Here is a 25,000-nt window from a genome sequence, read left to right as displayed (position 1 = left end):
TCGTCCGATCTCGGAAGCTAAGCAGGGTCGGGCCTGGTTAGTACTTGGATGGGAGACCGCCTGGGAATACCAGGAGCTGTAAGCTTTTTTTTTTTTTTTTGCACCTTTTTTTGCACCTCCGTCGCAAAAGTAAACTTTCACAAAATAATTCCAGTTTGCTAGCTACTTGCTAGCAGACAGCAACACGCTAAACTGACAGGATGAGAGCTGAAAATGCTGTCAAAATGCTTTTTCCACCCCAATCTGGGACGAGTGTAATCTTTAAAAGAGTCAACTGTGGGCTTTTTCTCGGCTTACGGCCATACTACCCTGAGAACGCCCGATCTCGTCCGATCTCGGAAGCTAAGCAGGGTCGGGCCTGGTTAGTACTTGGATGGGAGACCGCCTGGGAATAGCAGGTGCTGTAAGCTTTTTTTTTTTTTTTTTTGCACCTCCGTCGCAAAAGTAAACTTTCACAAAATAATTCCAGTTTGCTAGCTACTTGCTAGCAGACAGCCACACGCTAAACTGACAGGATGAGAGCTGAAAATGCTGTCAAAATGCTTTTTCCACCCCAATCTGGGACGAGTGTAATCTTTAAAAGAGTCAACTGTGGGCTTTTTCTCGACTTACGGCCATACTACCCTGAGAAAGCCCGATCTCGTCCGATCTCGGAAGCTAAGCAGGGTTGGGCCTGGTTAGTACTTGGATGGGAGACCGCCTGGGAATACCAGGTGCTGTAAGCTTTTTTTTTTTTTTTTTTGCACTTCCGTCGCAAAAGTAAACTTTCACAAAATAATTCCAGTTTGCTAGCTACTTGCTAGCAGACAGCCACACGCTAAACTGACAGGATGAGAGCTGAAAATGCTGTCAAAATGCTTTTTCCACCCCTGGGAATACCAGGTACTTGCTAGCAGACAGCAACACGCTAAACTGACAGGATGAGAGCTGAAAATGCTGTCAAAATGCTTTTTCCACCCCAATCTGGGACGAGTGTAATCTTTAAAAGAGTCAACTGTGGGCTTTTTCTCGGCTTACGGCCATACTACCCTGAGAACGCCCGATCTCGTCCGATCTCGGAAGCTAAGCAGGGTCGGGCCTGGTTAGTACTTGGATGGGAGACCGCCTGGGAATACCAGGTGCTGTAAGCTTTTTTTTTTTTTTTTTTGCACCTCCGTCGCAAAAGTAAACTTTCACAAAATAATTCCAGTTTGCTAGCTACTTGCTAGCAGACAGCAACACGCTAAACTGACAGGATGAGAGCTGAAAATGCTGTCAAAATGCTTTTTCCACCCCAATCTGGGACGAGTGTAATCTTTAAAAGAGTCAACTGTGGGCGTTTTCTCAGCTTACGGCCATACTACCCTGAGAACGCCTGATCTCGTCCGATCTCGGAAGCTAAGCAGGGTCGGGCCTGGTTAGTACTTGGATGGGAGACCGCCTGGGAATACCAGGAGCTGTAAGCTTTTTTTTTTTTTTTTGCACCTTTTTTTGCACCTCCGTCGCAAAACTAAACTTTCACAAAATAATTCCAGTTTGCTAGCTACTTGCTAGCAGACAGCAACACGCTAAACTGACAGGATGAGAGCTGAAAATGCTGTCAAAATGCTTTTTCCACCCCAATCTGGGACGAGTGTAATCTTTAAAAGAGTCAACTGTGGGCTTTTTCTCGGCTTAAGGCCATACTACCCTGAGAACGCCCGATCTCGTCCGATCTCGGAAGCTAAGCAGGGTCGGGCCTGGTTAGTACTTGGATGGGAGACCGCCTGGGAATACCAGGTGCTGTAAGCTTTTTTTTTTTTTTATTTGCACCTCCGTCGCAAAAGTAAACTTTCACAAAATAATTCCAGTTTGCTAGCTACTTGCTAGCAGACAGCCACATGCTAAACTGACAGGATGAGAGCTGAAAATGCTGTCAAAATGCTTTTTCCACCCCAATCTGGGACGAGTGTAATCTTTAAAAGAGTCAACTGTGGGCTTTTTCTCGGCTTACGGCCATACTACCCTGAGAACGCCCGATCTCGTCCGATCTCGGAAGCTAAGCAGGGTCGGGCCTGGTTAGTACTTGGATGGGAGACCGCCTGGGAATACCAGGTGCTGTAAGCTTTTTTTTTTTTTTGTTTGCACCTCCGTCGCAAAAGTAAACTTTCACAAAATAATTCCAGTTTGCTAGCTACTTGCTAGCAGACAGCCACACGCTAAACTGACAGGATGAGAGCTGAAAATGCTGTCAAAATGCTTTTTCCACCCCTGGGAATACCAGGTACTTGCTAGCAGACAGCAACACGCTAAACTGACAGGATGAGAGCTGAAAATGCTGTCAAAATGCTTTTTCCACCCCAATCTGGGACGAGTGTAATCTTTAAAAGAGTCAACTGTGGGCTTTTTCTCGGCTTAAGGCCATACTACCCTGAGAAAGCCCGATCTCGTCCGATCTCGGAAGCTAAGCAGGGTCGGGCCTGGTTAGTACTTGGATGGGAGACCGCCTGGGAATACCAGGTGCTGTAAGCTTTTTTTTTTCTTTTTTTTTTGCACCTCCGTCGCAAAAGTAAACTTTCACAAAATAATTCCAGTTTGCTAGCTACTTGCTAGCAGACAGCCACATGCTAAACTGACAGGATGAGAGCTGAAAATGCTGTCAAAATGCTTTTTCCACCCCAATCTGGGACGAGTGTAATCTTTAAAAGAGTCAACTGTGGGCTTTTTCTCGGCTTACGGCCATACTACCCTGAGAACGCCCGATCTCGTCCGATCTCGGAAGCTAAGCAGGGTCGGGCCTGGTTAGTACTTGGATGGGAGACCGCCTGGGAATACCAGGTGCTGTAAGCTTTTTTTTTTTTTTTTTTTGCACCTCCGTCGCAAAAGTAAACTTTCACAAAATAATTCCAGTTTGCTAGCTACTTGCTAGCAGACAGCCACACGCTAAACTGACAGGATGAGAGCTGAAAATGCTGTCAAAATGCTTTTTCCACCCCTGGGAATACCAGGTACTTGCTAGCAGACAGCAACACGCTAAACTGACAGGATGAGAGCTGAAAATGCTGTCAAAATGCTTTTTCCACCCCAATCTGGGACGAGTGTAATCTTTAAAAGAGTCAACTGTGGGCTTTTTCTCGGCTTACGGCCATACTACCCTGAGAACGCCCGATCTCGTCCGATCTCGGAAGCTAAGCAGGGTCGGGCCTGGTTAGTACTTGGATGGGAGACCGCCTGGGAATACCAGGTGCTGTAAGCTTTTTTTTTTTTTTTTTGCACCTCCGTCGCAAAAGTAAACTTTCACAAAATAATTCCAGTTTGCTAGCTACTTGCTAGCAGACAGCCACATGCTAAACTGACAGGATGAGAGCTGAAAATGCTGTCAAAATGCTTTTTCCACCCAAAGTTGGGACGAGTGTAATCTTTAAAAGAGTCAACTGTGGGCTTTTTCTCGGCTTACGGCCATACTACCCTGAGAACGCCAGATCTCGTCCGATCTCGGAAGCTAAGCAGGGTCGGGCCTGGTTAGTACTTGGATGGGAGACCGCCTGGGAATACCAGGTGCTGTAAGCTTTTTTTTTTTTTTTTTTGCACCTCCGTCGCAAAAGTAAACTTTCACAAAATAATTCCAGTTTGCTAGCTACTTGCTAGCAGACAGCCACACGCTAAACTGACAGGATGAGAGCTGAAAATGCTGTCAAAATGCTTTTTCCACCCCAATCTGGGACGAGTGTAATCTTTAAAAGAGTCAACTGTGGGCTTTTTCTCGGCTTACGGCCATACTACCCTGAGAACGCCCGATCTCGTCCGATCTCGGAAGCTAAGCAGGGTCGGGCCTGGTTAGTACTTGGATGGGAGACCGCCTGGGAATAGCAGGTGCTGTAAGCTTTTTTTTTTTTTTTTTTTGCACCTCCGTCGCAAAAGTAAACTTTCACAAAATAATTCCAGTTTGCTAGCTACTTGCTAGCAGACAGCCACACGCTAAACTGACAGGATGAGAGCTGAAAATGCTGTCAAAATGCTTTTTCCACCCCTGGGAATACCAGGTACTTGCTAGCAGACAGCAACACGCTAAACTGACAGGATGAGAGCTGAAAATGCTGTCAAAATGCTTTTTCCACCCCAATCTGGGACGAGTGTAATCTTTAAAAGAGTCAACTGTGGGCTTTTTCTCGGCTTACGGCCATACTACCCTGAGAACGCCCGATCTCGTCCGATCTCGGAAGCTAAGCAGGGTCGGGCCTGGTTAGTACTTGGATGGGAGACCGCCTGGGAATACCAGGTGCTGTAAGCTTTTTTTTTTTTTTTTTTGCACCTCCGTCGCAAAAGTAAACTTTCACAAAATAATTCCAGTTTGCTAGCTACTTGCTAGCAGACAGCAACACGCTAAACTGACAGGATGAGAGCTGAAAATGCTGTCAAAATGCTTTTTCCACCCCAATCTGGGACGAGTGTAATCTTTAAAAGAGTCAACTGTGGGCTTTTTCTCAGCTTACGGCCATACTACCCTGAGAACGCCTGATCTCGTCCGATCTCGGAAGCTAAGCAGGGTCGGGCCTGGTTAGTACTTGGATGGGAGACCGCCTGGGAATACCAGGAGCTGTAAGCTTTTTTTTTTTTTTGTTTGCACCTCCGTCGCAAAAGTAAACTTTCCCAAAATAATTCCAGTTTGCTAGCTACTTGCTAGCAGACAGCCACACGCTAAACTGACAGGATGAGAGCTGAAAATGCTGTCAAAATGCTTTTTCCACCCCTGGGAATACCAGGTACTTGCTAGCAGACAGCAACACGCTAAACTGACAGGATGAGAGCTGAAAATGCTGTCAAAATGCTTTTTCCACCCCAATCTGGGACGAGTGTAATCTTTAAAAGAGTCAACTGTGGGCTTTTCTCGGCTTAAGGCCATACTACCCTGAGAAAGCCCGATCTCGTCCGATCTCGGAAGCTAAGCAGGGTCGGGCCTGGTTAGTACTTGGATGGGAGACCGCCTGGGAATACCAGGTGCTGTAAGCTTTTTTTTTTTTTTTTTGCACCTCCGTCGCAAAAGTAAACTTTCACAAAATAATTCCAGTTTGCTAGCTACTTGCTAGCAGACAGCCACATGCTAAACTGACAGGATGAGAGCTGAAAATGCTGTCAAAATGCTTTTTCCACCCCAATCTGGGACGAGTGTAATCTTTAAAAGAGTCAACTGTGGGCTTTTTCTCGGCTTACGGCCATACTACCCTGAGAACGCCCGATCTCGTCCGATCTCGGAAGCTAAGCAGGGTCGGGCCTGGTTAGTACTTGGATGGGAGACCGCCTGGGAATACCAGGTGCTGTAAGCTTTTTTTTTTTTTTTTTTTGCACCTCCGTCGCAAAAGTAAACTTTCACAAAATAATTCCAGTTTGCTAGCTACTTGCTAGCAGACAGCCACACGCTAAACTGACAGGATGAGAGCTGAAAATGCTGTCAAAATGCTTTTTCCACCCCAATCTGGGACGAGTGTAATCTTTAAAAGAGTCAACTGTGGGCTTTTTCTCAGCTTACGGCCATACTACCCTGAGAACGCCTGATCTCGTCCGATCTCGGAAGCTAAGCAGGGTCGGGCCTGGTTAGTACTTGGATGGGAGACCGCCTGGGAATACCAGGTGCTGTAAGCTTTTTTTTTTTTTTTTTTGCACCTCCGTCGCAAAAGTAAACTTTCACAAAATAATTCCAGTTTGCTAGCTACTTGCTAGCAGACAGCCACACGCTAAACTGACAGGATGAGAGCTGAAAATGCTGTCAAAATGCTTTTTCCACCCCTGGGAATACCAGGTACTTGCTAGCAGACAGCCACATGCTAAACTGACAGGATGAGAGCTGAAAATGCTGTCAAAATGCTTTTTCCACCCAAAGTTGGGACGAGTGTAATCTTTAAAAGAGTCAACTGTGGGCTTTTTCTCGGCTTACGGCCATACTACCCTGAGAACGCCAGATCTCGTCCGATCTCGGAAGCTAAGCAGGGTCGGGCCTGGTTAGTACTTGGATGGGAGACCGCCTGGGAATACCAGGTGCTGTAAGCTTTTTTTTTTTTTTTTTTTGCACCTCCGTCGCAAAAGTAAACTTTCACAAAATAATTCCAGTTTGCTAGCTACTTGCTAGCAGACAGCAACACGCTAAACTGACAGGATGAGAGCTGAAAATGCTGTCAAAATGCTTTTTCCACCCCAATCTGGGACGAGTGTAATCTTTAAAAGAGTCAACTGTGGGCTTTTTCTCGGCTTACGGCCATACTACCCTGAGAACGCCCGATCTCGTCCGATCTCGGAAGCTAAGCAGGGTCGGGCCTGGTTAGTACTTGGATGGGAGACCGCCTGGGAATACCAGGTGCTGTAAGCTTTTTTTTTTTTTTTTTTGCACCTCCGTCGCAAAAGTAAACTTTCACAAAATAATTCCAGTTTGCTAGCTACTTGCTAGCAGACAGCCACACGCTAAACTGACAGGATGAGAGCTGAAAATGCTGTCAAAATGCTTTTTCCACCCCAATCTGGGACGAGTGTAATCTTTAAAAGAGTCAACTGTGGGCTTTTTCTCGGCTTACGGCCATACTACCCTGAGAACGCCCGATCTCGTCCGATCTCGGAAGCTAAGCAGGGTCGGGCCTGGTTAGTACTTGGATGGGAGACCGCCTGGGAATACCAGGTGCTGTAAGCTTTTTTTTTTTTTTTTTTGCACCTCCGTCGCAAAAGTAAACTTTCACAAAATAATTCCAGTTTGCTAGCTACTTGCTAGCAGACAGCAACACGCTAAACTGACAGGATGAGAGCTGAAAATGCTGTCAAAATGCTTTTTCCACCCCAATCCGGGACGGGTGTAATCTTTAAAAGAGTCAACTGTGGGCTTCTTCTCGGCTTACGTTCATACTACCCTGAGAACGCCCGATCTCGTCCGATCTCGGAAGCTAAGCAGGGTCGGGCCTGTTTAGTACTTGGATGGGAGACCGCCTGGGAATACCAGGTGCTGTAAGCTTTTTTTTTTTTTTTTTGCACCTCCGTCGCAAAAGTAAACTTTCACAAAATAATTCCAGTTTGCTAGCTACTGATGAGTTATTAACATTGTTTTTTTAGTTTTAAATTATATTTTAGCCGTTTATAATTTAGTTAACTCAGTATGGCTGTATGAATAGACCTGTATTCTTATCTGTGTTACTTTCATGAGAAAGAGCAACGGGTCTGTCTATTCATTCCGTAATCAGAGGGAGGTTCCGGGGAAGGGAGTCAGGCTTATTATTATTGTATTCTTTTAATCTGATTTATAGCTATGGGAACTTGCTGAACTTGCAGAAGGGAGGAGAGAGGGATTTTCTTGTATTCATTCAGTTGTAACCAGGTGGGTTGTGGGCTGACCTTTTTCTGAACCCTCTTTGTGAATAAATAGCGATGTGAGCCAAGAGGAAAGAGCCACATCAGAACAGAGACATCGCTTGGATGAATTTGTCAATGTGGACCAGAAGCTTCTGGTAATTAAAAACCTTTGCAAAGGAACTCCTTCAACAGAATCTCACCATTCAGTTAATTGAACACGCAAAGAGTACAATACTTAATATTGTCTACTCTAACAAATGGTGACCGCCGACGCTGAATTATAACGAATGGTCTCCTCCGTTGAACCAAACGGACGGTGTTATTCTGACATGGAACGAGCTGCGGCGTTCAAAGACGGGCGGAACTTCTAGGCCTAAATAAATAAAGTACGGTAAGTGGAGATCTTTATCCACGTAGAAGAAGTTTTGTCTGTCTGGTCCGCTGCAGCTGGTTTTTTCGTCTTGCAAATTATCTAAATTTTAAAAGAGATCTGTGTGAACGAGTGTAGTTTGATGTCGTTCTATTGTGAGTTGTGATAATTCCGACGATATTGAACTAAACACGTCGTGGAGTGGTGCATTTGAAGGTGACGTAATGCAGACTCGAAGTGATGAAGCTTTTTTGTACAGGAAGAAATAGCGGTTAATTTTTTGATTTGTTTTGTTTTTCGTTAACGCTATGAAGAATCCTTAGACCATAATATATATTGAAGATTATGGTATGCGCTCTGCTTTTTAAGCAGTTTTGGCCGATTTGGGGACGAGTATCATATTTGTTCATGGCTCTTATTGAAAAAGTCCTATTTACACGTAATATGTTTTTTTTTTGAAAAAGCGCCTGTTTGAAATTGAACAGAAAGGGGTCCAGGTTGATTACAGCGATGATTGGATTTTGTATCACTGTATTTGCAATCGAGAGATTACGTGATTTATTTTATTTTGTAGGCGCTTCTACAATATGTAGTTTTGAGGTCAGGATTCCCGTTTGAATTCCTTTTGTTCCACGGTTGAATTCGTGAGCGCGTGACAAATTTCTTAAAAAATAAGCGCCTTGCAAAAATTTTGCAATAAAGGGAGAACAGTTTAGCTCAGCGGGATTGGGTAACCGCTGTGTATAAACGAGAGGTCACGTGATTCTTATGTCTGTCTGTGTGTGGCCATATGTGTTAACATATTGAACTATTAATATTGAAAGTGAGACGTCACTGTATTGAATCCGGAAGTATACATCAAAAACTACAAACAAAAATGGAGGCGATTTCGACCCGGATACAGAATGGTTTGTCCTGAATGCGCTTCCGGTTCAGCGAAAAATAAAAGCGTCGATGAACAATGAAAAAACGAACTATGGATCGATTGTATACAAAGCTTTTGCTGGACAGAATGGTATGTCAGACTTTTGTATTTTTTTTTTTTGTTGGTAATGGAAAAAGGCTGAATTTGATGTTAAAATGACTCCAGCATTTGTGGAGCTGTTTACGGGTGCTTTGTTTAAAGTTAACCCGTTTATTGAAATTACCGTACGAAGCTGCGGTTTAAATGTTATAAGATTTGTAGACAACGAATTGAAGGAATAACACCGTTTATTTTATTTTTTAAATAATGACTGAAGAGTGTGTGCGTATGCATTTGAGTGTGTGACCTAGCTTCTAAAAAAGGTGGGGGTTTGTAAGTGAGAAGTGTGCATATGGGGATTTTGTTTGTTTTTCTTTAATATTTTAACTAAGTTTGGTGTTGTTTTGTGTGAGATGATACTGTTGTGATAGTGGCGTTTGTTTTATTAATGGGAATATGATAAAATAGGTTTTGCGATTTATAATGTTAAGATTCCTCCCCCCCCCCTTCCCCCGTTTCTAGGTTAGAAAAAAAGGTGGGGGCTGGGCTGTGCGCTGTGAGCATAATGTGTCCTCGTAATGGGACTCTTTTTTTGTCAAAATGGTAAGAGAGGAATGATAAACAATATAAAATAAGTAATAGTATTTGACTGAGCTAATAAATCTTTACACTTTAATGATTGATGACGATGGTTAATTTGTTAACTTTCCCTTTTCGGGACAAATGAATAAAGAGTAATGATAAAATAATGGCATTTTGTTTGAGAGTTGATATAATTATGCCTACATCTTTATAGCTGTGGCTGGAAATAAGATAGTTGAATAAAGAGTTATGAATGTTTTTGAAATTGACATGTTGATAATGATTTTTAATATTTGTTTTTTCTCTGAGTGTGTCATTTCAGAAACTGATGTTTGAGTTCCAAGGCAGATGAGGGTTTGATGGCCTTCACTGATTACAAACTGCGAACGGGATGCGCCCCAGCTGCTGATACGTTGTATGGCTAGTAGCTATTTGAAGGGGTATTGAAAAAAAAAAAAAGAGAAATTAATAAAGAGGCTGTGTTTTTTTTTTTTTACGAAACATTTTTGAGAAAGCAGGGAGTGAACTGTCTTGCTATGATCCCATATCCTCAGTCTGGCATTTTTAAAGCATTGTATCAACGAATGTGCATTTTTTGATCAGGTGAGCTCTCAGAAAGACTGTGTGTCATCGGATCCACATTGCAGACAGCGTCTGAATGGATGTGGCAGAGATCAAAGGTCTAAAGCCGCAGAGCAACAGTCTTCTCGTCCTGTGCCTAAGAAAAACATGATGTTCAAATTCCTCGATGCCCAGTGACTGTGTATACGCCTCATTCTAGTGACTTCTCCCCTATGGCTGTTTTGCATCCAGAGGAAATCTAAATGCCTGAACATTGCTGCCACAACAGCCGCCATGCTGGCCAGGACTGAACATTGACAACAGCTGCCGTCCTGCCTTTTGCTGGGGGTCTGGACAAAGAAAGTTGGTGGTCGGAATGAGATGTGATCCATTCAGTAAAATGCTACATAGTGATATGCAAGGCATTTTTAATGTTTTGAGTGGGGAACTGTGATCTATAGCAAGATATTTCAGGAAATTGAAAACGACATATGTAAATTTGAAATGAGGGATTGAGAAAATTTATTTCAATCTATAGCCTATTAAATTTTTGCCTATATTTTTGGGAGAATCAGTTTCTGAATTGGTACAATGGGAATTTTATTAATATGTTATGATATGATATATTTTTATTTTCCCCGTGAGGAACTTTTTTGGACTTCGTCCAGCTCCAGCTATAGTATAAAATAAATAATAGAATAAAATGAGTAGTAACAAGTAAAAGACTAACTAAGAGTTTGATGGCTAAATTTGATTTTTTTTTAACAGCACTGTGATTTATAAATCCCAGAAATATTTTGTGTGCTGTGTTTTTTATGAGCCCCGCTAATATGTGAAAGATTAGCAGTTTGAAGATGATTTTATCCTCAGCCCCACTAATCTATAAAAGAGGTGAGGTTGATTAGCAGTTTAAATAATTTTTGGGACTCTAGGAGAATTAGAGTAATATGGTTATCTCTATTTTTTATGGCCCCAAAGTCATCATATATTAGTGTCTTAAGTTGTATCTGCTTATGTTTAGTTTTATAGTGTTTTGTAGCTCTTTTGTTTATCTCATAGCCTGATTTAGAGGGTTGAGTTATTTATGACGTCTTTTGAGTCATGAGGTCTCTATTTTGTCCTCCCTTTATCTTGACATGTTTGAAAAAATCAGTGGATCTTTGTCAAATGAGGGAGTTTATGTTTAAGAATTTAACCAATGTAGACGAGTAAGAAAATTAAAATGAAACTTAAAAACGAAATTAAAAAGGTTGTGGGGTATTGGCCTACACTCCAATTGACAGGATGAGTTTGAAAATGATCATTCACAGTTTGAATATGAAGAAATCTATCAGAGGAAATCGATCGCAAAGTAAGTCTGAAGCAAGCAAGGACAATAATGCATATTCGCCGAATGAAGGTAATTATATTATATTATATTTTTTATCTCAGAATCATATTTGAAAAATGTAATGTTTGGAGCCCAGTGTTTGCAAAAGAGTATAGATAATATGAATATATGTGAGTTTTTCCCAGCATGCCAGGATTCGGCCGGTCATGGGATTCTGGGAAGAGAATAAGAGATATGAAAGGCACAGTTATGCAAATTTAGTCATGGTAAAAAATTACCTATTATTGAACAAAACCTATTTGAAAGATAAATATTTATAAGCTCTGTCTTATATTAATGAATGAGCGAATGTCATTCAACTCAATCAAGGGCTGGGCTCTATTTTAATGTCACAAAAATAGATCTTTTCCTGTTCCAACAGCACAGGACCTACGGATCTTAATCAAATAACATTTACTAATCCCAACTAACAAAAACTATCAGGGTTTTTTCCTCCAAATAAAATTTATGTGAGTTTATGAGAAACTAAAAATGAAAAGTTTTTGCACTCAGGAGAACGGCCCCAGGGGGTTGGTGAGGAAATCTTGTGCAGTTCTCTGCACAGAGAAAATGCCACATCTGGTCTACAAGGCTTCCGGAGACGTGCCAGGCTCGGCCATCTCATCAACTGATGCTCTCAGGTTGAAAGGAGAGACGAAATTCCACAACTGGAGCATCAATCTTATCACCTCCGACCTGGAGCCACGTCAGCTGAATCCGTGCCCGGTTCCGGAGCTGCCGTTTGAGGACATCAGTCAACGGATCAAGAGCAAGTGCCTTTTCTTGGGCAATCATTCCTTTGATCAGTCACATTTTGGGCAGAATAATCCCAGGTGACAAATCGAAGAATTTGGGTAGTCTACCCCAAATTCTTAAAGAAGAGACGAACTATTGCGACACTCTTTTCATTTAAAAAAAAAAAAAAAAAAAAAAGACCTTCAAAGAACTTCATCACAAGATGGCTTCAAAGAACACATATTTGTCTGCCGATATATTGCGACACTTTTTAATGAACAACATTTTATGTTAAGCCTCACATATGCTATGCTTATTTCACTAAAAAATCTTTTAAATGTATCAAATTGTTTTTTAATGTCATATGATTGCTAAATTACCTCCTCTTCTGCTAAAGGGATGTTTTAAGGATAATTATTTTTACCACACAACCATTGAAAAAAAAAAATGTTTTAATGTGTTGAGCTCTCAAGAGCTCAAATGAGGGAATGATGAGTTATTAACATTGTTTTTTAGTTTTAAATTATATTTTAGCCGTTTATAATTTAGTTAACTCAGTATGGCTGTATGAATAGACCTGTATTCTTATCTGTGTTACTTTCATGAGAAAGAGCAACGGGTCTGTCTATTCATTCCGTAATCAGAGGGAGGTTCCGGGGAAGGGAGTCAGGCTTATTATTATTGTATTCTTTTAATCTGATTTATAGCTATGGGAACTTGCTGAACTTGCAGAAGGGAGGAGAGAGGGATTTTCTTGTATTCATTCAGTTGTAACCAGGTGGGTTGTGGGCTGACCTTTTTCTGAACCCTCTTTGTGAATAAATAGCGATGTGAGCCAAGAGGAAAGAGCCACATCAGAACAGAGACATCGCTTGGATGAATTTGTCAATGTGGACCAGAAGCTTCTGGTAATTAAAAACCTTTGCAAAGGAACTCCTTCAACAGAATCTCACCATTCAGTTAATTGAACACGCAAAGAGTACAATACTTAATATTGTCTACTCTAACACTACTTGCTAGCAGACAGCCACACGCTAAACTGACAGGATGAGAGCTGAAAATAATGTCAAAATGCTTTTTCCACCCCAAGTTGGGACGAGTGTAATCTTTAAAAGAGTCAACTGTGGGCTTTTTCTCGGCTTACGGCCATACTACCCTGAGAACGTCCGATCTCGGAAGCTAAGCAGGGTCGGGCCTGGTTAGTACTTGGATGGGAGACCGCCTGGGAATACCAGGTGCTGTAAGCTTTTTTTTTTTTTTTTTTGCACCTCCGTCGCAAAAGTAAACTTTCACAAAATAATTCCAGTTTGCTAGCTACTTGCTAGCAGACAGCCACACGCTAAACTGACAGGATGAGAGCTGAAAATGCTGTCAAAATGCTTTTTCCACCCCAAGTTGGGACGAGTGTAATCTTTAAAAGAGTCAACTGTGGGCTTTTTCTCGGCTTACGGCCATACTACCCTGAGAACGCCCGATCTCGTCCGATCTCGGAAGCTAAGCAGGGTCGGGCCTGGTTAGTACTTGGATGGGAGACCGCCTGGGAATACCAGGTGCTGTAAGCTTTTTTTTTTTTTTTTTGCACCTCCGTCGCAAAAGTAAAATTTCACAAAATAATTCCAGTTTGCTAGCTACTTGCTAGCAGACAGCCACACGCTAAACTGACAGGATGAGAGCTGAAAATGCTGTCAAAATGCTTTTTCCACCCCAAGTTGGGACGAGTGTAATCTTTAAAAGAGTCAACTGTGGGCTTTTTCTCGGCTTACGGCCATACTACCCTGAGAACGCCCGATCTCGTCCGATCTCAGAAGCTAAGCAGGGTCGGGCCTGGTTAGTACTTGGATGGGAGACCGCCTGGGAATACCAGGTGCTGTAAGCTTTTTTTTTTTTTTTTTTTTGCACCTCCGTCGCAAAAGTAAACTTTCACAAAATAATTCCAGTTTGCTAGCTACTTGCTAGCAGACAGCCACACGCTAAACTGAAAGGATGAGAGCTGAAAATGCTGTCAAAATGCTTTTTCCACCCCAATCTGGGACGAGTGTAATCTTTAAAAGAGTCAACTGTGGGCTTTTTCTCGGCTTACGGCCATACTACCCTGAGAACCCCCGATCTTGTCCGATCTCGGAAGCTAAGCAGGGTCGGGCCTGGTTAGTACTTGGATGGGAGACCGCCTGGGAATACCAGGTGCTGTAAGCTTTTTTTTTTTTTTTTTTGCACCTTTTTTTGCACCTCCGTCGCAAAAGTAAACTTTCACAAAATAATTCCAGTTTGCTAGCTACTTGCTAGCAGACAGCAACACGCTAAACTGACAGGATGAGAGCTGAAAATGCTGTCAAAATGCTTTTTCCACCCCAATCTGGGACGAGTGTAATCTTTAAAAGAGTCAACTGTGGGCTTCTTCTCGTCTTACGGCCATACTACCCTGAGAACGCCCGATCTCGTCCGATCTCGGAAGCTAAGCAGGGTCGGGCCTGGTTAGTACTTGGATGGGAGACCGCCTGGGAATACCAGGTGTTGTAAGCTTTTTTTTTTTTTTTTTTGCACCTCCGTCGCAAAAGTAAACTTTCACAAAATAATTCCAGTTTGCTAGCTACTTGCTAGCAGACAGCCACACGCTAAACTGACAGGATGAGAGCTGAAAATGCTGTCAAAATGCTTTTTCCACCCCAATCTGGGACGAGTGTAATCTTTAAAAGAGTCAACTGTGGGCTTTTTCTCGGCTTACGGCCATACTACCCTGAGAACGCCCGATCTCGTCCGATCTCGGAAGCTAAGCAGGGTCGGGCCTGGTTAGTACTTGGATGGGAGACCGCCTGGGAATACCAGGTGCTGTAAGCTTTTTTTTTTTTTTTTTTTGCACCTCCGTCGCAAAAGTAAACTTTCACAAAATAATTCCAGTTTGCTAGCTACTTGCTAGCAGACAGCCACACGCTAAACTGACAGGATGAGAGCTGAAAATGCTGTCAAAATGCTTTTTCCACCCCAAGTTGGGACGAGTGTAATCTTTAAAAGAGTCAACTGTGGGCTTTTTCTCGGCTTACGGCCATACTACCCTGAGAACGCCCGATCTCGTCCGATCTCGGAAGCTAAGCAGGGTCGGGCCTGGTTAGTACTTGGATGGGAGACCGCCTGGGAATACCAGGTGCTGTAAGCTTTTTTTTTTTTTTTTTTGCACCTCCGTCGCAAAAGTAAACTTTCACAAAATAATTCCAGTTTGCTAGCTACTTGCTAGCAGACAGCAACACGCTAAACTGACAGGATGAGAGCTGAAAATTCTGTCAAAATGCTTTTTCCACCCCAATCTGGGACGAGTGTAATCTTTAAAAGAGTCAACTGTGGGCTTCTTCTCGGCTTACGGCCATACTACCCTGAGAACGCCCGATCTCGTCTGATCTCGGAAGCTAAGCAGGGTCGGGCCTGGTTAGTACTTGGATGGGAGACCGCCTGGGAATACCAGGTGCTGTAAGCTTTTTTTTTTTTTTTTTTGGACCTTTTTTTGCACCTCCGTCGCAAAAGTAAACTTTCACAAAATAATTCCAGTTTGCTAGCTACTTGCTAGCAGACAGCCACACGCTAAACTGACAGGATGAGAGCTGAAAATTCTGTCAAAATGCTTTCTCCACCCCAATCTGGGACGAGTGTAATCTTTAAAAGAGTCAACTGTGGGCTTTTTCTCGGCTTACGGCCATACTACCCTGAGAACGCCCGATCTCGTCCGATCTCGGAAGCTAAGCAGGGTCGGGCCTGGTTAGTACTTGGATGGGAGACGGCCTGGGAATACCAGGTGCTGTAAGCTTTTTTTTTTTTTTTTTGCACCTCCGTCGCAAAAGTAAACTTTCACAAAATAATTCCAGTTTGCTAGCTACTTGCTAGCAGACAGCAACACGCTAAACTGACAGGATGAGAGCTGAAAATGCTGTCAAAATGCTTTTTCCACCCCAATCTGGGACGAGTGTAATCTTTAAAAGAGTCAACTGTGGGCTTTTTCTCGGCTTACGGCCATACTACCCTCAGAACGCCCGATCTCGTCCGATCTCGGAAGCTAAGCAGGGTCGGGCCTGGTTAGTACTTGGATGGGAGACCGCCTGGGAATACCAGGTGCTGTAAGCTTTTTTTTTTTTTTTTTGCACCTCCGTCGCAAAAGTAAACTTTCACAAAATAATTCCAGTTTGCTAGCTACTTGCTAGCAGACAGCCACACGCTAAACTGACAGGATGAGAGCTGAAAATGCTGTCAAAATGCTTTTTCCACCCCAAGTTGGGACGAGTGTAATCTTTAAAAGAGTCAACTGTGGGCTTTTTCTCGGCTTACGGCCATACTACCCTGAGAACGCCCGATCTCGTCCGATCTCGGAAGCTAAGCAGGGTCGGGCCTGGTTAGTACTTGGATGGGAGACCGCCTGGGAATACCAGGTGCTGTAAGCTTTTTTTTTTTTTTTTTTGCACCTCCGTCGCAAAAGTAAACTTTCACAAAATAATTCCAGTTTGCTAGCTACTTGCTAGCAGACAGCAACACGCTAAACTGACAGGATGAGAGCTGAAAATGCTGTCAAAATGCTTTTTCCACCCCAATCTGGGACGAGTGTAATCTTTAAAAGAGTCAACTGTGGGCTTTTTCTCGGCTTACGGCCATACTACCCTGAGAACGCCTGATCTCGTCCGATCTCGGAACCTAAGCAGGGTCGGGCCTGGTTAGTACTTGGATGGGAGACCGCCTGGGAATACCAGGTGCTGTAAGCTTTTTTTTTTTTTTTTTTGCACCTCCGTCGCAAAAGTAAACTTTCACAAAATAATTCCAGTTTGCTAGCTACTTGCTATCAGACAGCCACACGCTAAACTGACAGGATGAAAGCTGAAAATGCTGTCAAAATGCTTTTTCCACCCCAAGTTGGGACGAGTGTAATCTTTAAAAGAGTCAACTGTGGGCTTTTTCTTGGCTTACGGCCATACTACCCTCAGAACGCCCGATCTCGTCCGATCTCGGAAGCTAAGCAGGTTCGGGCCTGGTTAGTACTTGGATGGTAGACCGCCTGGGAATACAGGGTGCTGTAAGCTTTTTTTTTTTTTTTTTGCCCCTCCGTCGCAAAAGTAAACTTTCACAAAATAATTCCAGTTTGCTAGCTACTTGCTAGCAGACAGCCACACGCTAAACTGACAGGATGAGAGCTGAAAATTCTGTCAAAATGCTTTTTCCACCCCAATCTGGGACGAGTGTAATCTTTAAAAGAGTCAACTGTGGGCTTCTTCTCGGCTTACGGCCATACTACCCTGAGAACACCCGATCTCGTCTGATCTCGGAAGCTAAGCAGGGTCGGGCCTGGTTAGTACTTGGATGGGAGACCGCCTGGGAATACCAGGTGCTGTAAGCTTTTTTTTTTTTTTTTTTGGACCTTTTTTTGCACCTCCGTCGCAAAAGTAAACTTTCACAAAATAATTCCAGTTTGCTAGCTACTTGCTAGCAGACAGCAACACGCTAAACTGACAGGATGAGAGCTGAAAATGCTGTCAAAATGCTTTTTCCACCCCAATCTGGGACGAGTGTAATCTTTAAAAGAGTCAACTGTGGGCTTTTTCTCGGCTTACGGCCATACTACCCTGAGAATGCCCGATCTCGTCCGATCTCGGAAGCTAAGCAGGGTCGGGCCTGGTTAGTACTTGGATGGGAGACCGCCTGGGAATACCATGTGTTTTAAGCTTTTTTTTTTTTTTTTTTTGCACCTCCGTCGCAAAAGTAAACTTTCACAAAATAATTCCAGTTTGCTAGCTACTTGCTAGCAGACAGCAACACGCTAAACTGACAGGATGAGAGCTGAAAATGCTGTCAAAATGCTTTTTCCACCCCAATCTGGGACGAGTGTAATCTTTAAAAGAGTCAACTGTGGGCTTTTTCTCGGCTTACGGCCATACTACCCTCAGAACGCCCGATCTCGTCCGATCTCGGAAGCTAAGCAGGGTCGGGCCTGGTTAGTACTTGGATGGGAGACCGCCTGGGAATACAGGGTGCTGTAAGCTTTTTTTTTTTTTTTTTGCACCTCCGTCGCAAAAGTAAACTTTCACAAAATAATTCCAGTTTGCTAGCTACTTGCTAGCAGACAGCCACACGCTAAACTGACAGGATGAGAGCTGAAAATGCTGTCAAAATGCTTTTTCCACCCCAATCTGGGACGAGTGTAATCTTTAAAAGAGTCAACTGTGGGCTTTTTCTCGGTTTACGGCCATACTACCCTGAGAACGCCCGATCTCGTCCGATCTCGGAAGCTAAGCAGGGTCGGGCCTGGTTAGTACTTGGATGGGAGACCGCCTGGGAATACCAGGTGCTGTAAGCTTTTTTTTTTTTTTTTTGCACCTCCGTCGCAAAAGTAAACTTTCACAAAATAATTCCAGTTTGCTAGCTACTTGCTAGCAGACAGCCACACGCTAAACTGACAGGATGAGAGCTGAAAATGCTGTCAAAATGCTTTTTCCACCTAAAGTTGGGACGAGTGTAATCTTTAAAAGAGTAAACTGTGGGCTTTTTCTCGGCTTACGGCCATACTACCCTGAGAACGCCCGATCTCGTCCGATCTCGGAAGCTAAGCAGGGTCGGGCCTGGTTAGTACTTGGATGGGAGACCGCCTGGGAATACCAGGTGCTGTAAGCTATTTTTTTGTTTTTTTTTTGCACCTCCGTCGCAAAAGTAAACTTTCACAAAATAATTCCAGTTTGCTAGCTACTTGCTAGCAGACAGCCACACGCTAAACTGACAGGATGAGAGCTGAAAATGCTGTCAAAATGCTTTTTCCACCCCAATCTGGGACGAGTGTAATCTTTAAAAGAGTCAACTGTGGGCTTTTTCTCGGTTTACGGCCATACTACCCTGAGAACGCCCGATCTCGTCCGATCTCGGAAGCTAAGCAGGGTCGGGCCTGGTTAGTACTTGGATGGGAGACCGCCTGGGAATACCAGGTGCTGTAAGCTTTTTTTTTTTTTTTTTGCACCTCCGTCGCAAAAGTAAACTTTCACAAAATAATTCCAGTTTGCTAGCTACTTGCTAGCAGACAGCCACACGCTAAACTGACAGGATGAGAGCTGAAAATAATGTCAAAATGCTTTTTCCACCCCAAGTTGGGACGAGTGTAATCTTTAAAAGAGTCAACTGTGGGCTTTTTCTCGGCTTACGGCCATACTACCCTGAGAACGCCCGATCTCGTCCGATCTCGGAAGTTCAGCAGGGTCGGGCCTGGTTAGTACTTGGATGGGAGACCGCCTGGGAATACCAGGTGCTGTAAGCATTTTTTTTTTTTTTTGCACCTCCGTCGCAAAAGTAAACTTTCACAAAATAATTCCAGTTTGCTAGCTACTTGCTAGCAGACAGCCACACGCTAAACTGACAGGATGAGAGCTGAAAATGCTGTCAAAATGCTTTTTCCACCCCAAGTTGGGACGAGTGTAATCTTTAAAAGAGTCAACTGTGGGCTTTTTCTCGGCTTACGGCCATACTACCCTGAGAACGCCCGATCTCGTCCGATCTCGGAAGTTCAGCAGGGTCGGGCCTGGTTAGTACTTGGATGGGAGACCGCCTGGGAATACCAGGTGCTGTAAGCATTTTTTTTTTTTTTTTGCACCTCCGTCGCAAAAGTAAACTTTCACAAAATAATTCCAGTTTGCTAGCTACTTGCTAGCAGACAGCCACACGCTAAACTGACAGGATGAGAGCTGAAAATGCTGTCAAAATGCTTTTTCCACCCCAAGTTGGGACGAGTGTAATCTTTAAAAGAGTCAACTGTGGGCTTTTTCTCGGCTTACGGCCATACTACCCTGAGAACGCCCGATCTCGTCCGATCTCGGAAGCTAAGCAGGGTCGGGCCTGGTTAGTACTTGGATGGGAGACCGCCTGGGAATACCAGGTGCTGTAAGCTTTTTTTTTTTTTTTTTTGCACCTCCGTCGCAAAAGTAAACTTTCACAAAATAATTCCAGTTTGCTAGCTACTTGCTAGCAGACAGCCACACGCTAAACTGACAGGATGAGAGCTGAAAATGCTGTCAAAATGCTTTTTCCACCCCAAGTTGGGACGAGTGTAATCTTTAAAAGAGTCAACTGTAGGCTTTTTCTCGGCTTACGGCCATACTACCCTGAGAACGCCCGATCTCGTCCGATCTCGGAAGTTCAGCAGGGTCGGGCCTGGTTAGTACTTGGATGGGAGACCGCCTGGGAATACCAGGTGCTGTAAGCATTTATTTTTTTTTTTTGCACCTCCGTCGCAAAAGTAAACTTTCACAAAATAATTCCAGTTTGCTAGCTACTTGCTAGCAGACAGCCACACGCTAAACTGACAGGATGAGAGCTGAAAATGCTGTCAAAATGCTTTTTCCACCCCAAGTTGGGACGAGTGTAATCTTTAAAAGAGTCAACTGTGGGCTTTTTCTCGGCTTACGGCCATACTACCCTGAGAACGCCCGATCTCGTCCGATCTCGGAAGCTAAGTAGGGTCGGGCCTGGTTAGTACTTGGATGGGAGACCGCCTGGGAATACCAGGTGCTGTAAGCTTTTTTTTTTTTTTTTTTGGACCTTTTTTTGCACCTCCGTCGCAAAAGTAAACTTTCACAAAATAATTCCAGTTTGCTAGCTACTTGCTAGCAGACAGCAACACGCTAAACTGACAGGATGAGAGCTGAAAATGCTGTCAAAATGCTTTTTCCACCCCAATCTGGGACGAGTGTAATCTTTAAAAGAGTCAACTGTGGGCTTTTTCTCGGCTTACGGCCATACTACCCTGAGAATGCCCGATCTCGTCCGATCTCGGAAGCTAAGCAGGGTCGGGCCTGGTTAGTACTTGGATGGGAGACCGCCTGGGAATACCATGTGTTTTAAGCTTTTTTTTTTTTTTTTTTTGCACCTCCGTCGCAAAAGTAAACTTTCACAAAATAATTCCAGTTTGCTAGCTACTTGCTAGCAGACAGCAACACGCTAAACTGACAGGATGAGAGCTGAAAATGCTGTCAAAATGCTTTTTCCACCCCAATCTGGGACGAGTGTAATCTTTAAAAGAGTCAACTGTGGGCTTTTTCTCGGCTTACGGCCATACTACCCTCAGAACGCCCGATCTCGTCCGATCTCGGAAGCTAAGCAGGGTCGGGCCTGGTTAGTACTTGGATGGGAGACCGCCTGGGAATACAGGGTGCTGTAAGCTTTTTTTTTTTTTTTTTGCACCTCCGTCGCAAAAGTAAACTTTCACAAAATAATTCCAGTTTGCTAGCTACTTGCTAGCAGACAGCCACACGCTAAACTGACAGGATGAGAGCTGAAAATGCTGTCAAAATGCTTTTTCCACCCCAATCTGGGACGAGTGTAATCTTTAAAAGAGTCAACTGTGGGCTTTTTCTCGGTTTACGGCCATACTACCCTGAGAACGCCCGATCTCGTCCGATCTCGGAAGCTAAGCAGGGTCGGGCCTGGTTAGTACTTGGATGGGAGACCGCCTGGGAATACCAGGTGCTGTAAGCTTTTTTTTTTTTTTTTTGCACCTCCGTCGCAAAAGTAAACTTTCACAAAATAATTCCAGTTTGCTAGCTACTTGCTAGCAGACAGCCACACGCTAAACTGACAGGATGAGAGCTGAAAATAATGTCAAAATGCTTTTTCCACCCCAAGTTGGGACGAGTGTAATCTTTAAAAGAGTCAACTGTGGGCTTTTTCTCGGCTTACGGCCATACTACCCTGAGAACGCCCGATCTCGTCCGATCTCGGAAGTTCAGCAGGGTCGGGCCTGGTTAGTACTTGGATGGGAGACCGCCTGGGAATACCAGGTGCTGTAAGCATTTTTTTTTTTTTTTTGCACCTCCGTCGCAAAAGTAAACTTTCACAAAATAATTCCAGTTTGCTAGCTACTTGCTAGCAGACAGCCACACGCTAAACTGACAGGATGAGAGCTGAAAATGCTGTCAAAATGCTTTTTCCACCCCAAGTTGGGACGAGTGTAATCTTTAAAAGAGTCAACTGTGGGCTTTTTCTCGGCTTACGGCCATACTACCCTGAGAACGCCCGATCTCGTCCGATCTCGGAAGCTAAGCAGGGTCGGGCCTGGTTAGTACTTGGATGGGAGACCGCCTGGGAATACCAGGTGCTGTAAGCTATTTTTTTGTTTTTTTTTTGCACCTCCGTCGCAAAAGTAAACTTTCACAAAATAATTCCAGTTTGCTAGCTACTTGCTAGCAGACAGCCACACGCTAAACTGACAGGATGAGAGCTGAAAATGCTGTCAAAATGCTTTTTCCACCCCAAGTTGGGACGAGTGTAATCTTTAAAAGAGTCAACTGTGGGCTTTTTCTCGGCTTACGGCCATACTACCCTGAGAACGCCCGATCTCGTCCGATCTCGGAAGCTAAGCAGGGTCGGGCCTGGTTAGTACTTGGATGGGAGACCGCCTGGGAATACCAGGTGCTGTAAGCTTTTTTTTTTTTTTTTTTGGACCTTTTTTTGCACCTCCGTCGCAAAAGTAAACTTTCACAAAATAATTCCAGTTTGCTAGCTACTTGCTAGCAGACAGCAACACGCTAAACTGACAGGATGAGAGCTGAAAATGCTGTCAAAATGCTTTTTCCACCCCAATCTGGGACGAGTGTAATCTTTAAAAGAGTCAACTGTGGGCTTTTTCTCGGCTTACGGCCATACTACCCTGAGAATGCCCGATCTCGTCCGATCTCGGAAGCTAAGCAGGGTCGGGCCTGGTTAGTACTTGGATGGGAGACCGCCTGGGAATACCATGTGTTTTAAGCTTTTTTTTTTTTTTTTTTTGCACCTCCGTCGCAAAAGTAAACTTTCACAAAATAATTCCAGTTTGCTAGCTACTTGCTAGCAGACAGCAACACGCTAAACTGACAGGATGAGAGCTGAAAATGCTGTCAAAATGCTTTTTCCACCCCAATCTGGGACGAGTGTAATCTTTAAAAGAGTCAACTGTGGGCTTTTTCTCGGCTTACGGCCATACTACCCTCAGAACGCCCGATCTCGTCCGATCTCGGAAGCTAAGCAGGGTCGGGCCTGGTTAGTACTTGGATGGGAGACCGCCTGGGAATACAGGGTGCTGTAAGCTTTTTTTTTTTTTTTTTGCACCTCCGTCGCAAAAGTAAACTTTCACAAAATAATTCCAGTTTGCTAGCTACTTGCTAGCAGACAGCCACACGCTAAACTGACAGGATGAGAGCTGAAAATGCTGTCAAAATGCTTTTTCCACCCCAATCTGGGACGAGTGTAATCTTTAAAAGAGTCAACTGTGGGCTTTTTCTCGGTTTACGGCCATACTACCCTGAGAACGCCCGATCTCGTCCGATCTCGGAAGCTAAGCAGGGTCGGGCCTGGTTAGTACTTGGATGGGAGACCGCCTGGGAATACCAGGTGCTGTAAGCTTTTTTTTTTTTTTTTTGCACCTCCGTCGCAAAAGTAAACTTTCACAAAATAATTCCAGTTTGCTAGCTACTTGCTAGCAGACAGCCACACGCTAAACTGACAGGATGAGAGCTGAAAATGCTGTCAAAATGCTTTTTCCACCTAAAGTTGGGACGAGTGTAATCTTTAAAAGAGTAAACTGTGGGCTTTTTCTTGGCTTACGGCCATACTACCCTGAGAACGCCCGATCTCGTCCGATCTCGGAAGCTAAGCAGGGTCGGGCCTGGTTAGTACTTGGATGGGAGACCGCCTGGGAATACCAGGTGCTGTAAGCTATTTTTTTGTTTTTTTTTTGCACCTCCGTCGCAAAAGTAAACTTTCACAAAATAATTCCAGTTTGCTAGCTACTTGCTAGCAGACAGCCACACGCTAAACTGACAGGATGAGAGCTGAAAATGCTGTCAAAATGCTTTTTCCACCCCAATCTGGGACGAGTGTAATCTTTAAAAGAGTCAACTGTGGGCTTTTTCTCGGTTTACGGCCATACTACCCTGAGAACGCCCGATCTCGTCCGATCTCGGAAGCTAAGCAGGGTCGGGCCTGGTTAGTACTTGGATGGGAGACCGCCTGGGAATACCAGGTGCTGTAAGCTTTTTTTTTTTTTTTTTGCACCTCCGTCGCAAAAGTAAACTTTCACAAAATAATTCCAGTTTGCTAGCTACTTGCTAGCAGACAGCCACACGCTAAACTGACAGGATGAGAGCTGAAAATAATGTCAAAATGCTTTTTCCACCCCAAGTTGGGACGAGTGTAATCTTTAAAAGAGTCAACTGTGGGCTTTTTCTCGGCTTACGGCCATACTACCCTGAGAACGCCCGATCTCGTCCGATCTCGGAAGTTCAGCAGGGTCGGGCCTGGTTAGTACTTGGATGGGAGACCGCCTGGGAATACCAGGTGCTGTAAGCATTTTTTTTTTTTTTTTGCACCTCCGTCGCAAAAGTAAACTTTCACAAAATAATTCCAGTTTGCTAGCTACTTGCTAGCAGACAGCCACACGCTAAACTGACAGGATGAGAGCTGAAAATGCTGTCAAAATGCTTTTTCCACCCCAAGTTGGGACGAGTGTAATCTTTAAAAGAGTCAACTGTGGGCTTTTTCTCGGCTTACGGCCATACTACCCTGAGAACGCCCGATCTCGTCCGATCTCGGAAGCTAAGCAGGGTCGGGCCTGGTTAGTACTTGGATGGGAGACCGCCTGGGAATACCAGGTGCTGTAAGCTATTTTTTTGTTTTTTTTTTGCACCTCCGTCGCAAAAGTAAACTTTCACAAAATAATTCCAGTTTGCTAGCTACTTGCTAGCAGACAGCCACACGCTAAACTGACAGGATGAGAGCTGAAAATGCTGTCAAAATGCTTTTTCCACCCCAAGTTGGGACGAGTGTAATCTTTAAAAGAGTCAACTGTGGGCTTTTTCTCGGCTTACGGCCATACTACCCTGAGAACGCCCGATCTCGTCCGATCTCGGAAGTTCAGCAGGGTCGGGCCTGGTTAGTACTTGGATGGGAGACCGCCTGGGAATACCAGGTGCTGTAAGCATTTTTTTTTTTTTTTTGCACCTCCGTCGCAAAAGTAAACTTTCACAAAATAATTCCAGTTTGCTAGCTACTTGCTAGCAGACAGCCACACGCTAAACTGACAGGATGAGAGCTGAAAATGCTGTCAAAATGCTTTTTCCACCCCAAGTTGGGACGAGTGTAATCTTTAAAAGAGTCA

General features: G+C 44.0%; 54 non-coding genes and 5 pseudogenes across 54 annotated transcripts in view; all 59 read left to right on the top strand.

The window, feature by feature from the left end:
• Positions 1 to 85, top strand: part of LOC147183234 (5S ribosomal RNA) — a 119-nt gene extending 34 nt beyond the window's left edge. The window contains exon 1 of the ribosomal RNA XR_015092117.1: positions 1 to 85. This exon is cut by the window's left edge and continues 34 nt beyond it. This is a non-coding gene — a ribosomal RNA (5S ribosomal RNA).
• Positions 86 to 291: 206 nt separating this feature from the next.
• LOC147183233 (5S ribosomal RNA) lies at positions 292 to 410 on the top strand. Its single transcript, XR_015091861.1, has one exon. It is a non-coding gene; the product is annotated as a 5S ribosomal RNA (ribosomal RNA).
• A 196-nt stretch (positions 411 to 606) lies between these two features.
• LOC147183232 (5S ribosomal RNA) lies at positions 607 to 725 on the top strand. Its single transcript, XR_015092218.1, has one exon. It is a non-coding gene; the product is annotated as a 5S ribosomal RNA (ribosomal RNA).
• A 286-nt stretch (positions 726 to 1,011) lies between these two features.
• On the top strand, positions 1,012 to 1,130 carry LOC147183231 (5S ribosomal RNA). Its single transcript, XR_015093702.1, has one exon. It is a non-coding gene; the product is annotated as a 5S ribosomal RNA (ribosomal RNA).
• A 196-nt stretch (positions 1,131 to 1,326) lies between these two features.
• LOC147183230 (5S ribosomal RNA) lies at positions 1,327 to 1,445 on the top strand. Its single transcript, XR_015092116.1, has one exon. It is a non-coding gene; the product is annotated as a 5S ribosomal RNA (ribosomal RNA).
• A 206-nt stretch (positions 1,446 to 1,651) lies between these two features.
• Positions 1,652 to 1,770, top strand: LOC147183229 (5S ribosomal RNA). The gene has a single exon (XR_015092214.1). It is a non-coding gene; the product is annotated as a 5S ribosomal RNA (ribosomal RNA).
• Positions 1,771 to 1,966: 196 nt separating this feature from the next.
• LOC147183228 (5S ribosomal RNA) lies at positions 1,967 to 2,085 on the top strand. The gene has a single exon (XR_015093701.1). It is a non-coding gene; the product is annotated as a 5S ribosomal RNA (ribosomal RNA).
• A 286-nt stretch (positions 2,086 to 2,371) lies between these two features.
• LOC147183227 (5S ribosomal RNA) lies at positions 2,372 to 2,490 on the top strand. The gene has a single exon (XR_015092657.1). It is a non-coding gene; the product is annotated as a 5S ribosomal RNA (ribosomal RNA).
• Positions 2,491 to 2,689: 199 nt separating this feature from the next.
• LOC147183226 (5S ribosomal RNA) lies at positions 2,690 to 2,808 on the top strand. Its single transcript, XR_015093700.1, has one exon. It is a non-coding gene; the product is annotated as a 5S ribosomal RNA (ribosomal RNA).
• A 287-nt stretch (positions 2,809 to 3,095) lies between these two features.
• On the top strand, positions 3,096 to 3,214 carry LOC147183225 (5S ribosomal RNA). The gene has a single exon (XR_015093699.1). It is a non-coding gene; the product is annotated as a 5S ribosomal RNA (ribosomal RNA).
• Positions 3,215 to 3,409: 195 nt separating this feature from the next.
• LOC147183224 (5S ribosomal RNA) lies at positions 3,410 to 3,528 on the top strand. The gene has a single exon (XR_015092052.1). It is a non-coding gene; the product is annotated as a 5S ribosomal RNA (ribosomal RNA).
• Positions 3,529 to 3,724: 196 nt separating this feature from the next.
• LOC147183223 (5S ribosomal RNA) lies at positions 3,725 to 3,843 on the top strand. The gene has a single exon (XR_015091860.1). It is a non-coding gene; the product is annotated as a 5S ribosomal RNA (ribosomal RNA).
• A 287-nt stretch (positions 3,844 to 4,130) lies between these two features.
• On the top strand, positions 4,131 to 4,249 carry LOC147183222 (5S ribosomal RNA). Its single transcript, XR_015093698.1, has one exon. It is a non-coding gene; the product is annotated as a 5S ribosomal RNA (ribosomal RNA).
• A 196-nt stretch (positions 4,250 to 4,445) lies between these two features.
• On the top strand, positions 4,446 to 4,564 carry LOC147183221 (5S ribosomal RNA). The gene has a single exon (XR_015092113.1). It is a non-coding gene; the product is annotated as a 5S ribosomal RNA (ribosomal RNA).
• A 285-nt stretch (positions 4,565 to 4,849) lies between these two features.
• LOC147183220 (5S ribosomal RNA) lies at positions 4,850 to 4,968 on the top strand. The gene has a single exon (XR_015092646.1). It is a non-coding gene; the product is annotated as a 5S ribosomal RNA (ribosomal RNA).
• A 195-nt stretch (positions 4,969 to 5,163) lies between these two features.
• On the top strand, positions 5,164 to 5,282 carry LOC147183219 (5S ribosomal RNA). The gene has a single exon (XR_015093697.1). It is a non-coding gene; the product is annotated as a 5S ribosomal RNA (ribosomal RNA).
• Positions 5,283 to 5,479: 197 nt separating this feature from the next.
• Positions 5,480 to 5,598, top strand: LOC147183218 (5S ribosomal RNA). Its single transcript, XR_015091681.1, has one exon. It is a non-coding gene; the product is annotated as a 5S ribosomal RNA (ribosomal RNA).
• Positions 5,599 to 5,884: 286 nt separating this feature from the next.
• LOC147183217 (5S ribosomal RNA) lies at positions 5,885 to 6,003 on the top strand. The gene has a single exon (XR_015092050.1). It is a non-coding gene; the product is annotated as a 5S ribosomal RNA (ribosomal RNA).
• Positions 6,004 to 6,200: 197 nt separating this feature from the next.
• Positions 6,201 to 6,319, top strand: LOC147183216 (5S ribosomal RNA). Its single transcript, XR_015093695.1, has one exon. It is a non-coding gene; the product is annotated as a 5S ribosomal RNA (ribosomal RNA).
• A 196-nt stretch (positions 6,320 to 6,515) lies between these two features.
• LOC147183215 (5S ribosomal RNA) lies at positions 6,516 to 6,634 on the top strand. The gene has a single exon (XR_015093694.1). It is a non-coding gene; the product is annotated as a 5S ribosomal RNA (ribosomal RNA).
• A 196-nt stretch (positions 6,635 to 6,830) lies between these two features.
• Positions 6,831 to 6,949, top strand: LOC147183214 (5S ribosomal RNA). Its single transcript, XR_015092602.1, has one exon. It is a non-coding gene; the product is annotated as a 5S ribosomal RNA (ribosomal RNA).
• Positions 6,950 to 13,003: 6,054 nt separating this feature from the next.
• Positions 13,004 to 13,112, top strand: LOC147183213 (5S ribosomal RNA; annotated as a pseudogene).
• Positions 13,113 to 13,308: 196 nt separating this feature from the next.
• LOC147183212 (5S ribosomal RNA) lies at positions 13,309 to 13,427 on the top strand. Its single transcript, XR_015093693.1, has one exon. It is a non-coding gene; the product is annotated as a 5S ribosomal RNA (ribosomal RNA).
• A 195-nt stretch (positions 13,428 to 13,622) lies between these two features.
• LOC147183211 (5S ribosomal RNA) lies at positions 13,623 to 13,741 on the top strand. The gene has a single exon (XR_015091992.1). It is a non-coding gene; the product is annotated as a 5S ribosomal RNA (ribosomal RNA).
• A 198-nt stretch (positions 13,742 to 13,939) lies between these two features.
• On the top strand, positions 13,940 to 14,058 carry LOC147183210 (5S ribosomal RNA). Its single transcript, XR_015092102.1, has one exon. It is a non-coding gene; the product is annotated as a 5S ribosomal RNA (ribosomal RNA).
• A 208-nt stretch (positions 14,059 to 14,266) lies between these two features.
• LOC147183209 (5S ribosomal RNA) lies at positions 14,267 to 14,385 on the top strand. Its single transcript, XR_015092103.1, has one exon. It is a non-coding gene; the product is annotated as a 5S ribosomal RNA (ribosomal RNA).
• Positions 14,386 to 14,581: 196 nt separating this feature from the next.
• Positions 14,582 to 14,700, top strand: LOC147183208 (5S ribosomal RNA). The gene has a single exon (XR_015093692.1). It is a non-coding gene; the product is annotated as a 5S ribosomal RNA (ribosomal RNA).
• A 197-nt stretch (positions 14,701 to 14,897) lies between these two features.
• Positions 14,898 to 15,016, top strand: LOC147183207 (5S ribosomal RNA). The gene has a single exon (XR_015093691.1). It is a non-coding gene; the product is annotated as a 5S ribosomal RNA (ribosomal RNA).
• Positions 15,017 to 15,212: 196 nt separating this feature from the next.
• LOC147183206 (5S ribosomal RNA) lies at positions 15,213 to 15,331 on the top strand. The gene has a single exon (XR_015091419.1). It is a non-coding gene; the product is annotated as a 5S ribosomal RNA (ribosomal RNA).
• Positions 15,332 to 15,539: 208 nt separating this feature from the next.
• On the top strand, positions 15,540 to 15,658 carry LOC147183205 (5S ribosomal RNA). Its single transcript, XR_015092198.1, has one exon. It is a non-coding gene; the product is annotated as a 5S ribosomal RNA (ribosomal RNA).
• Positions 15,659 to 15,853: 195 nt separating this feature from the next.
• Positions 15,854 to 15,972, top strand: LOC147183204 (5S ribosomal RNA). The gene has a single exon (XR_015092186.1). It is a non-coding gene; the product is annotated as a 5S ribosomal RNA (ribosomal RNA).
• A 195-nt stretch (positions 15,973 to 16,167) lies between these two features.
• Positions 16,168 to 16,286, top strand: LOC147183203 (5S ribosomal RNA). Its single transcript, XR_015093690.1, has one exon. It is a non-coding gene; the product is annotated as a 5S ribosomal RNA (ribosomal RNA).
• A 196-nt stretch (positions 16,287 to 16,482) lies between these two features.
• On the top strand, positions 16,483 to 16,601 carry LOC147183202 (5S ribosomal RNA). Its single transcript, XR_015092274.1, has one exon. It is a non-coding gene; the product is annotated as a 5S ribosomal RNA (ribosomal RNA).
• A 196-nt stretch (positions 16,602 to 16,797) lies between these two features.
• LOC147183201 (5S ribosomal RNA) lies at positions 16,798 to 16,916 on the top strand (annotated as a pseudogene).
• A 195-nt stretch (positions 16,917 to 17,111) lies between these two features.
• Positions 17,112 to 17,230, top strand: LOC147183200 (5S ribosomal RNA). The gene has a single exon (XR_015093896.1). It is a non-coding gene; the product is annotated as a 5S ribosomal RNA (ribosomal RNA).
• A 208-nt stretch (positions 17,231 to 17,438) lies between these two features.
• Positions 17,439 to 17,557, top strand: LOC147183199 (5S ribosomal RNA; annotated as a pseudogene).
• Positions 17,558 to 17,754: 197 nt separating this feature from the next.
• On the top strand, positions 17,755 to 17,873 carry LOC147183198 (5S ribosomal RNA). Its single transcript, XR_015092859.1, has one exon. It is a non-coding gene; the product is annotated as a 5S ribosomal RNA (ribosomal RNA).
• A 195-nt stretch (positions 17,874 to 18,068) lies between these two features.
• LOC147183197 (5S ribosomal RNA) lies at positions 18,069 to 18,187 on the top strand. The gene has a single exon (XR_015091504.1). It is a non-coding gene; the product is annotated as a 5S ribosomal RNA (ribosomal RNA).
• A 195-nt stretch (positions 18,188 to 18,382) lies between these two features.
• On the top strand, positions 18,383 to 18,501 carry LOC147183196 (5S ribosomal RNA). The gene has a single exon (XR_015093689.1). It is a non-coding gene; the product is annotated as a 5S ribosomal RNA (ribosomal RNA).
• A 198-nt stretch (positions 18,502 to 18,699) lies between these two features.
• LOC147183195 (5S ribosomal RNA) lies at positions 18,700 to 18,818 on the top strand. The gene has a single exon (XR_015091503.1). It is a non-coding gene; the product is annotated as a 5S ribosomal RNA (ribosomal RNA).
• Positions 18,819 to 19,013: 195 nt separating this feature from the next.
• On the top strand, positions 19,014 to 19,132 carry LOC147183194 (5S ribosomal RNA). The gene has a single exon (XR_015091896.1). It is a non-coding gene; the product is annotated as a 5S ribosomal RNA (ribosomal RNA).
• A 194-nt stretch (positions 19,133 to 19,326) lies between these two features.
• On the top strand, positions 19,327 to 19,445 carry LOC147183193 (5S ribosomal RNA). The gene has a single exon (XR_015091895.1). It is a non-coding gene; the product is annotated as a 5S ribosomal RNA (ribosomal RNA).
• Positions 19,446 to 19,640: 195 nt separating this feature from the next.
• Positions 19,641 to 19,759, top strand: LOC147183192 (5S ribosomal RNA). Its single transcript, XR_015093688.1, has one exon. It is a non-coding gene; the product is annotated as a 5S ribosomal RNA (ribosomal RNA).
• A 196-nt stretch (positions 19,760 to 19,955) lies between these two features.
• Positions 19,956 to 20,074, top strand: LOC147183191 (5S ribosomal RNA). Its single transcript, XR_015091894.1, has one exon. It is a non-coding gene; the product is annotated as a 5S ribosomal RNA (ribosomal RNA).
• Positions 20,075 to 20,269: 195 nt separating this feature from the next.
• LOC147183190 (5S ribosomal RNA) lies at positions 20,270 to 20,388 on the top strand. Its single transcript, XR_015091763.1, has one exon. It is a non-coding gene; the product is annotated as a 5S ribosomal RNA (ribosomal RNA).
• A 208-nt stretch (positions 20,389 to 20,596) lies between these two features.
• LOC147183189 (5S ribosomal RNA) lies at positions 20,597 to 20,715 on the top strand (annotated as a pseudogene).
• A 197-nt stretch (positions 20,716 to 20,912) lies between these two features.
• On the top strand, positions 20,913 to 21,031 carry LOC147183188 (5S ribosomal RNA). The gene has a single exon (XR_015092844.1). It is a non-coding gene; the product is annotated as a 5S ribosomal RNA (ribosomal RNA).
• Positions 21,032 to 21,226: 195 nt separating this feature from the next.
• LOC147183187 (5S ribosomal RNA) lies at positions 21,227 to 21,345 on the top strand. The gene has a single exon (XR_015091500.1). It is a non-coding gene; the product is annotated as a 5S ribosomal RNA (ribosomal RNA).
• A 195-nt stretch (positions 21,346 to 21,540) lies between these two features.
• Positions 21,541 to 21,659, top strand: LOC147183186 (5S ribosomal RNA). The gene has a single exon (XR_015091892.1). It is a non-coding gene; the product is annotated as a 5S ribosomal RNA (ribosomal RNA).
• Positions 21,660 to 21,854: 195 nt separating this feature from the next.
• On the top strand, positions 21,855 to 21,973 carry LOC147183185 (5S ribosomal RNA). The gene has a single exon (XR_015093687.1). It is a non-coding gene; the product is annotated as a 5S ribosomal RNA (ribosomal RNA).
• Positions 21,974 to 22,171: 198 nt separating this feature from the next.
• LOC147183184 (5S ribosomal RNA) lies at positions 22,172 to 22,290 on the top strand. The gene has a single exon (XR_015093686.1). It is a non-coding gene; the product is annotated as a 5S ribosomal RNA (ribosomal RNA).
• A 208-nt stretch (positions 22,291 to 22,498) lies between these two features.
• On the top strand, positions 22,499 to 22,617 carry LOC147183183 (5S ribosomal RNA; annotated as a pseudogene).
• A 197-nt stretch (positions 22,618 to 22,814) lies between these two features.
• On the top strand, positions 22,815 to 22,933 carry LOC147183182 (5S ribosomal RNA). Its single transcript, XR_015092835.1, has one exon. It is a non-coding gene; the product is annotated as a 5S ribosomal RNA (ribosomal RNA).
• A 195-nt stretch (positions 22,934 to 23,128) lies between these two features.
• Positions 23,129 to 23,247, top strand: LOC147183181 (5S ribosomal RNA). The gene has a single exon (XR_015091499.1). It is a non-coding gene; the product is annotated as a 5S ribosomal RNA (ribosomal RNA).
• A 195-nt stretch (positions 23,248 to 23,442) lies between these two features.
• On the top strand, positions 23,443 to 23,561 carry LOC147183180 (5S ribosomal RNA). The gene has a single exon (XR_015093684.1). It is a non-coding gene; the product is annotated as a 5S ribosomal RNA (ribosomal RNA).
• A 198-nt stretch (positions 23,562 to 23,759) lies between these two features.
• On the top strand, positions 23,760 to 23,878 carry LOC147183179 (5S ribosomal RNA). The gene has a single exon (XR_015091495.1). It is a non-coding gene; the product is annotated as a 5S ribosomal RNA (ribosomal RNA).
• Positions 23,879 to 24,073: 195 nt separating this feature from the next.
• Positions 24,074 to 24,192, top strand: LOC147183178 (5S ribosomal RNA). The gene has a single exon (XR_015091891.1). It is a non-coding gene; the product is annotated as a 5S ribosomal RNA (ribosomal RNA).
• A 195-nt stretch (positions 24,193 to 24,387) lies between these two features.
• On the top strand, positions 24,388 to 24,506 carry LOC147183177 (5S ribosomal RNA). The gene has a single exon (XR_015093683.1). It is a non-coding gene; the product is annotated as a 5S ribosomal RNA (ribosomal RNA).
• Positions 24,507 to 24,704: 198 nt separating this feature from the next.
• On the top strand, positions 24,705 to 24,823 carry LOC147183176 (5S ribosomal RNA). The gene has a single exon (XR_015091890.1). It is a non-coding gene; the product is annotated as a 5S ribosomal RNA (ribosomal RNA).
• Positions 24,824 to 25,000: the final 177 nt, after the last annotated feature.

Source organism: Leptonotus elevatus, chromosome 1, assembly GCF_054856555.1.
Source record: "Leptonotus elevatus isolate MCC_2025b chromosome 1, RoL_Lele_1.0, whole genome shotgun sequence".
Lineage (NCBI taxonomy): Eukaryota > Metazoa > Chordata > Actinopteri > Syngnathiformes > Syngnathidae > Leptonotus > Leptonotus elevatus.
Note: the sequence above shows the minus strand (reverse complement) of the source record. Positions and strands in the feature narration are given on the sequence as shown.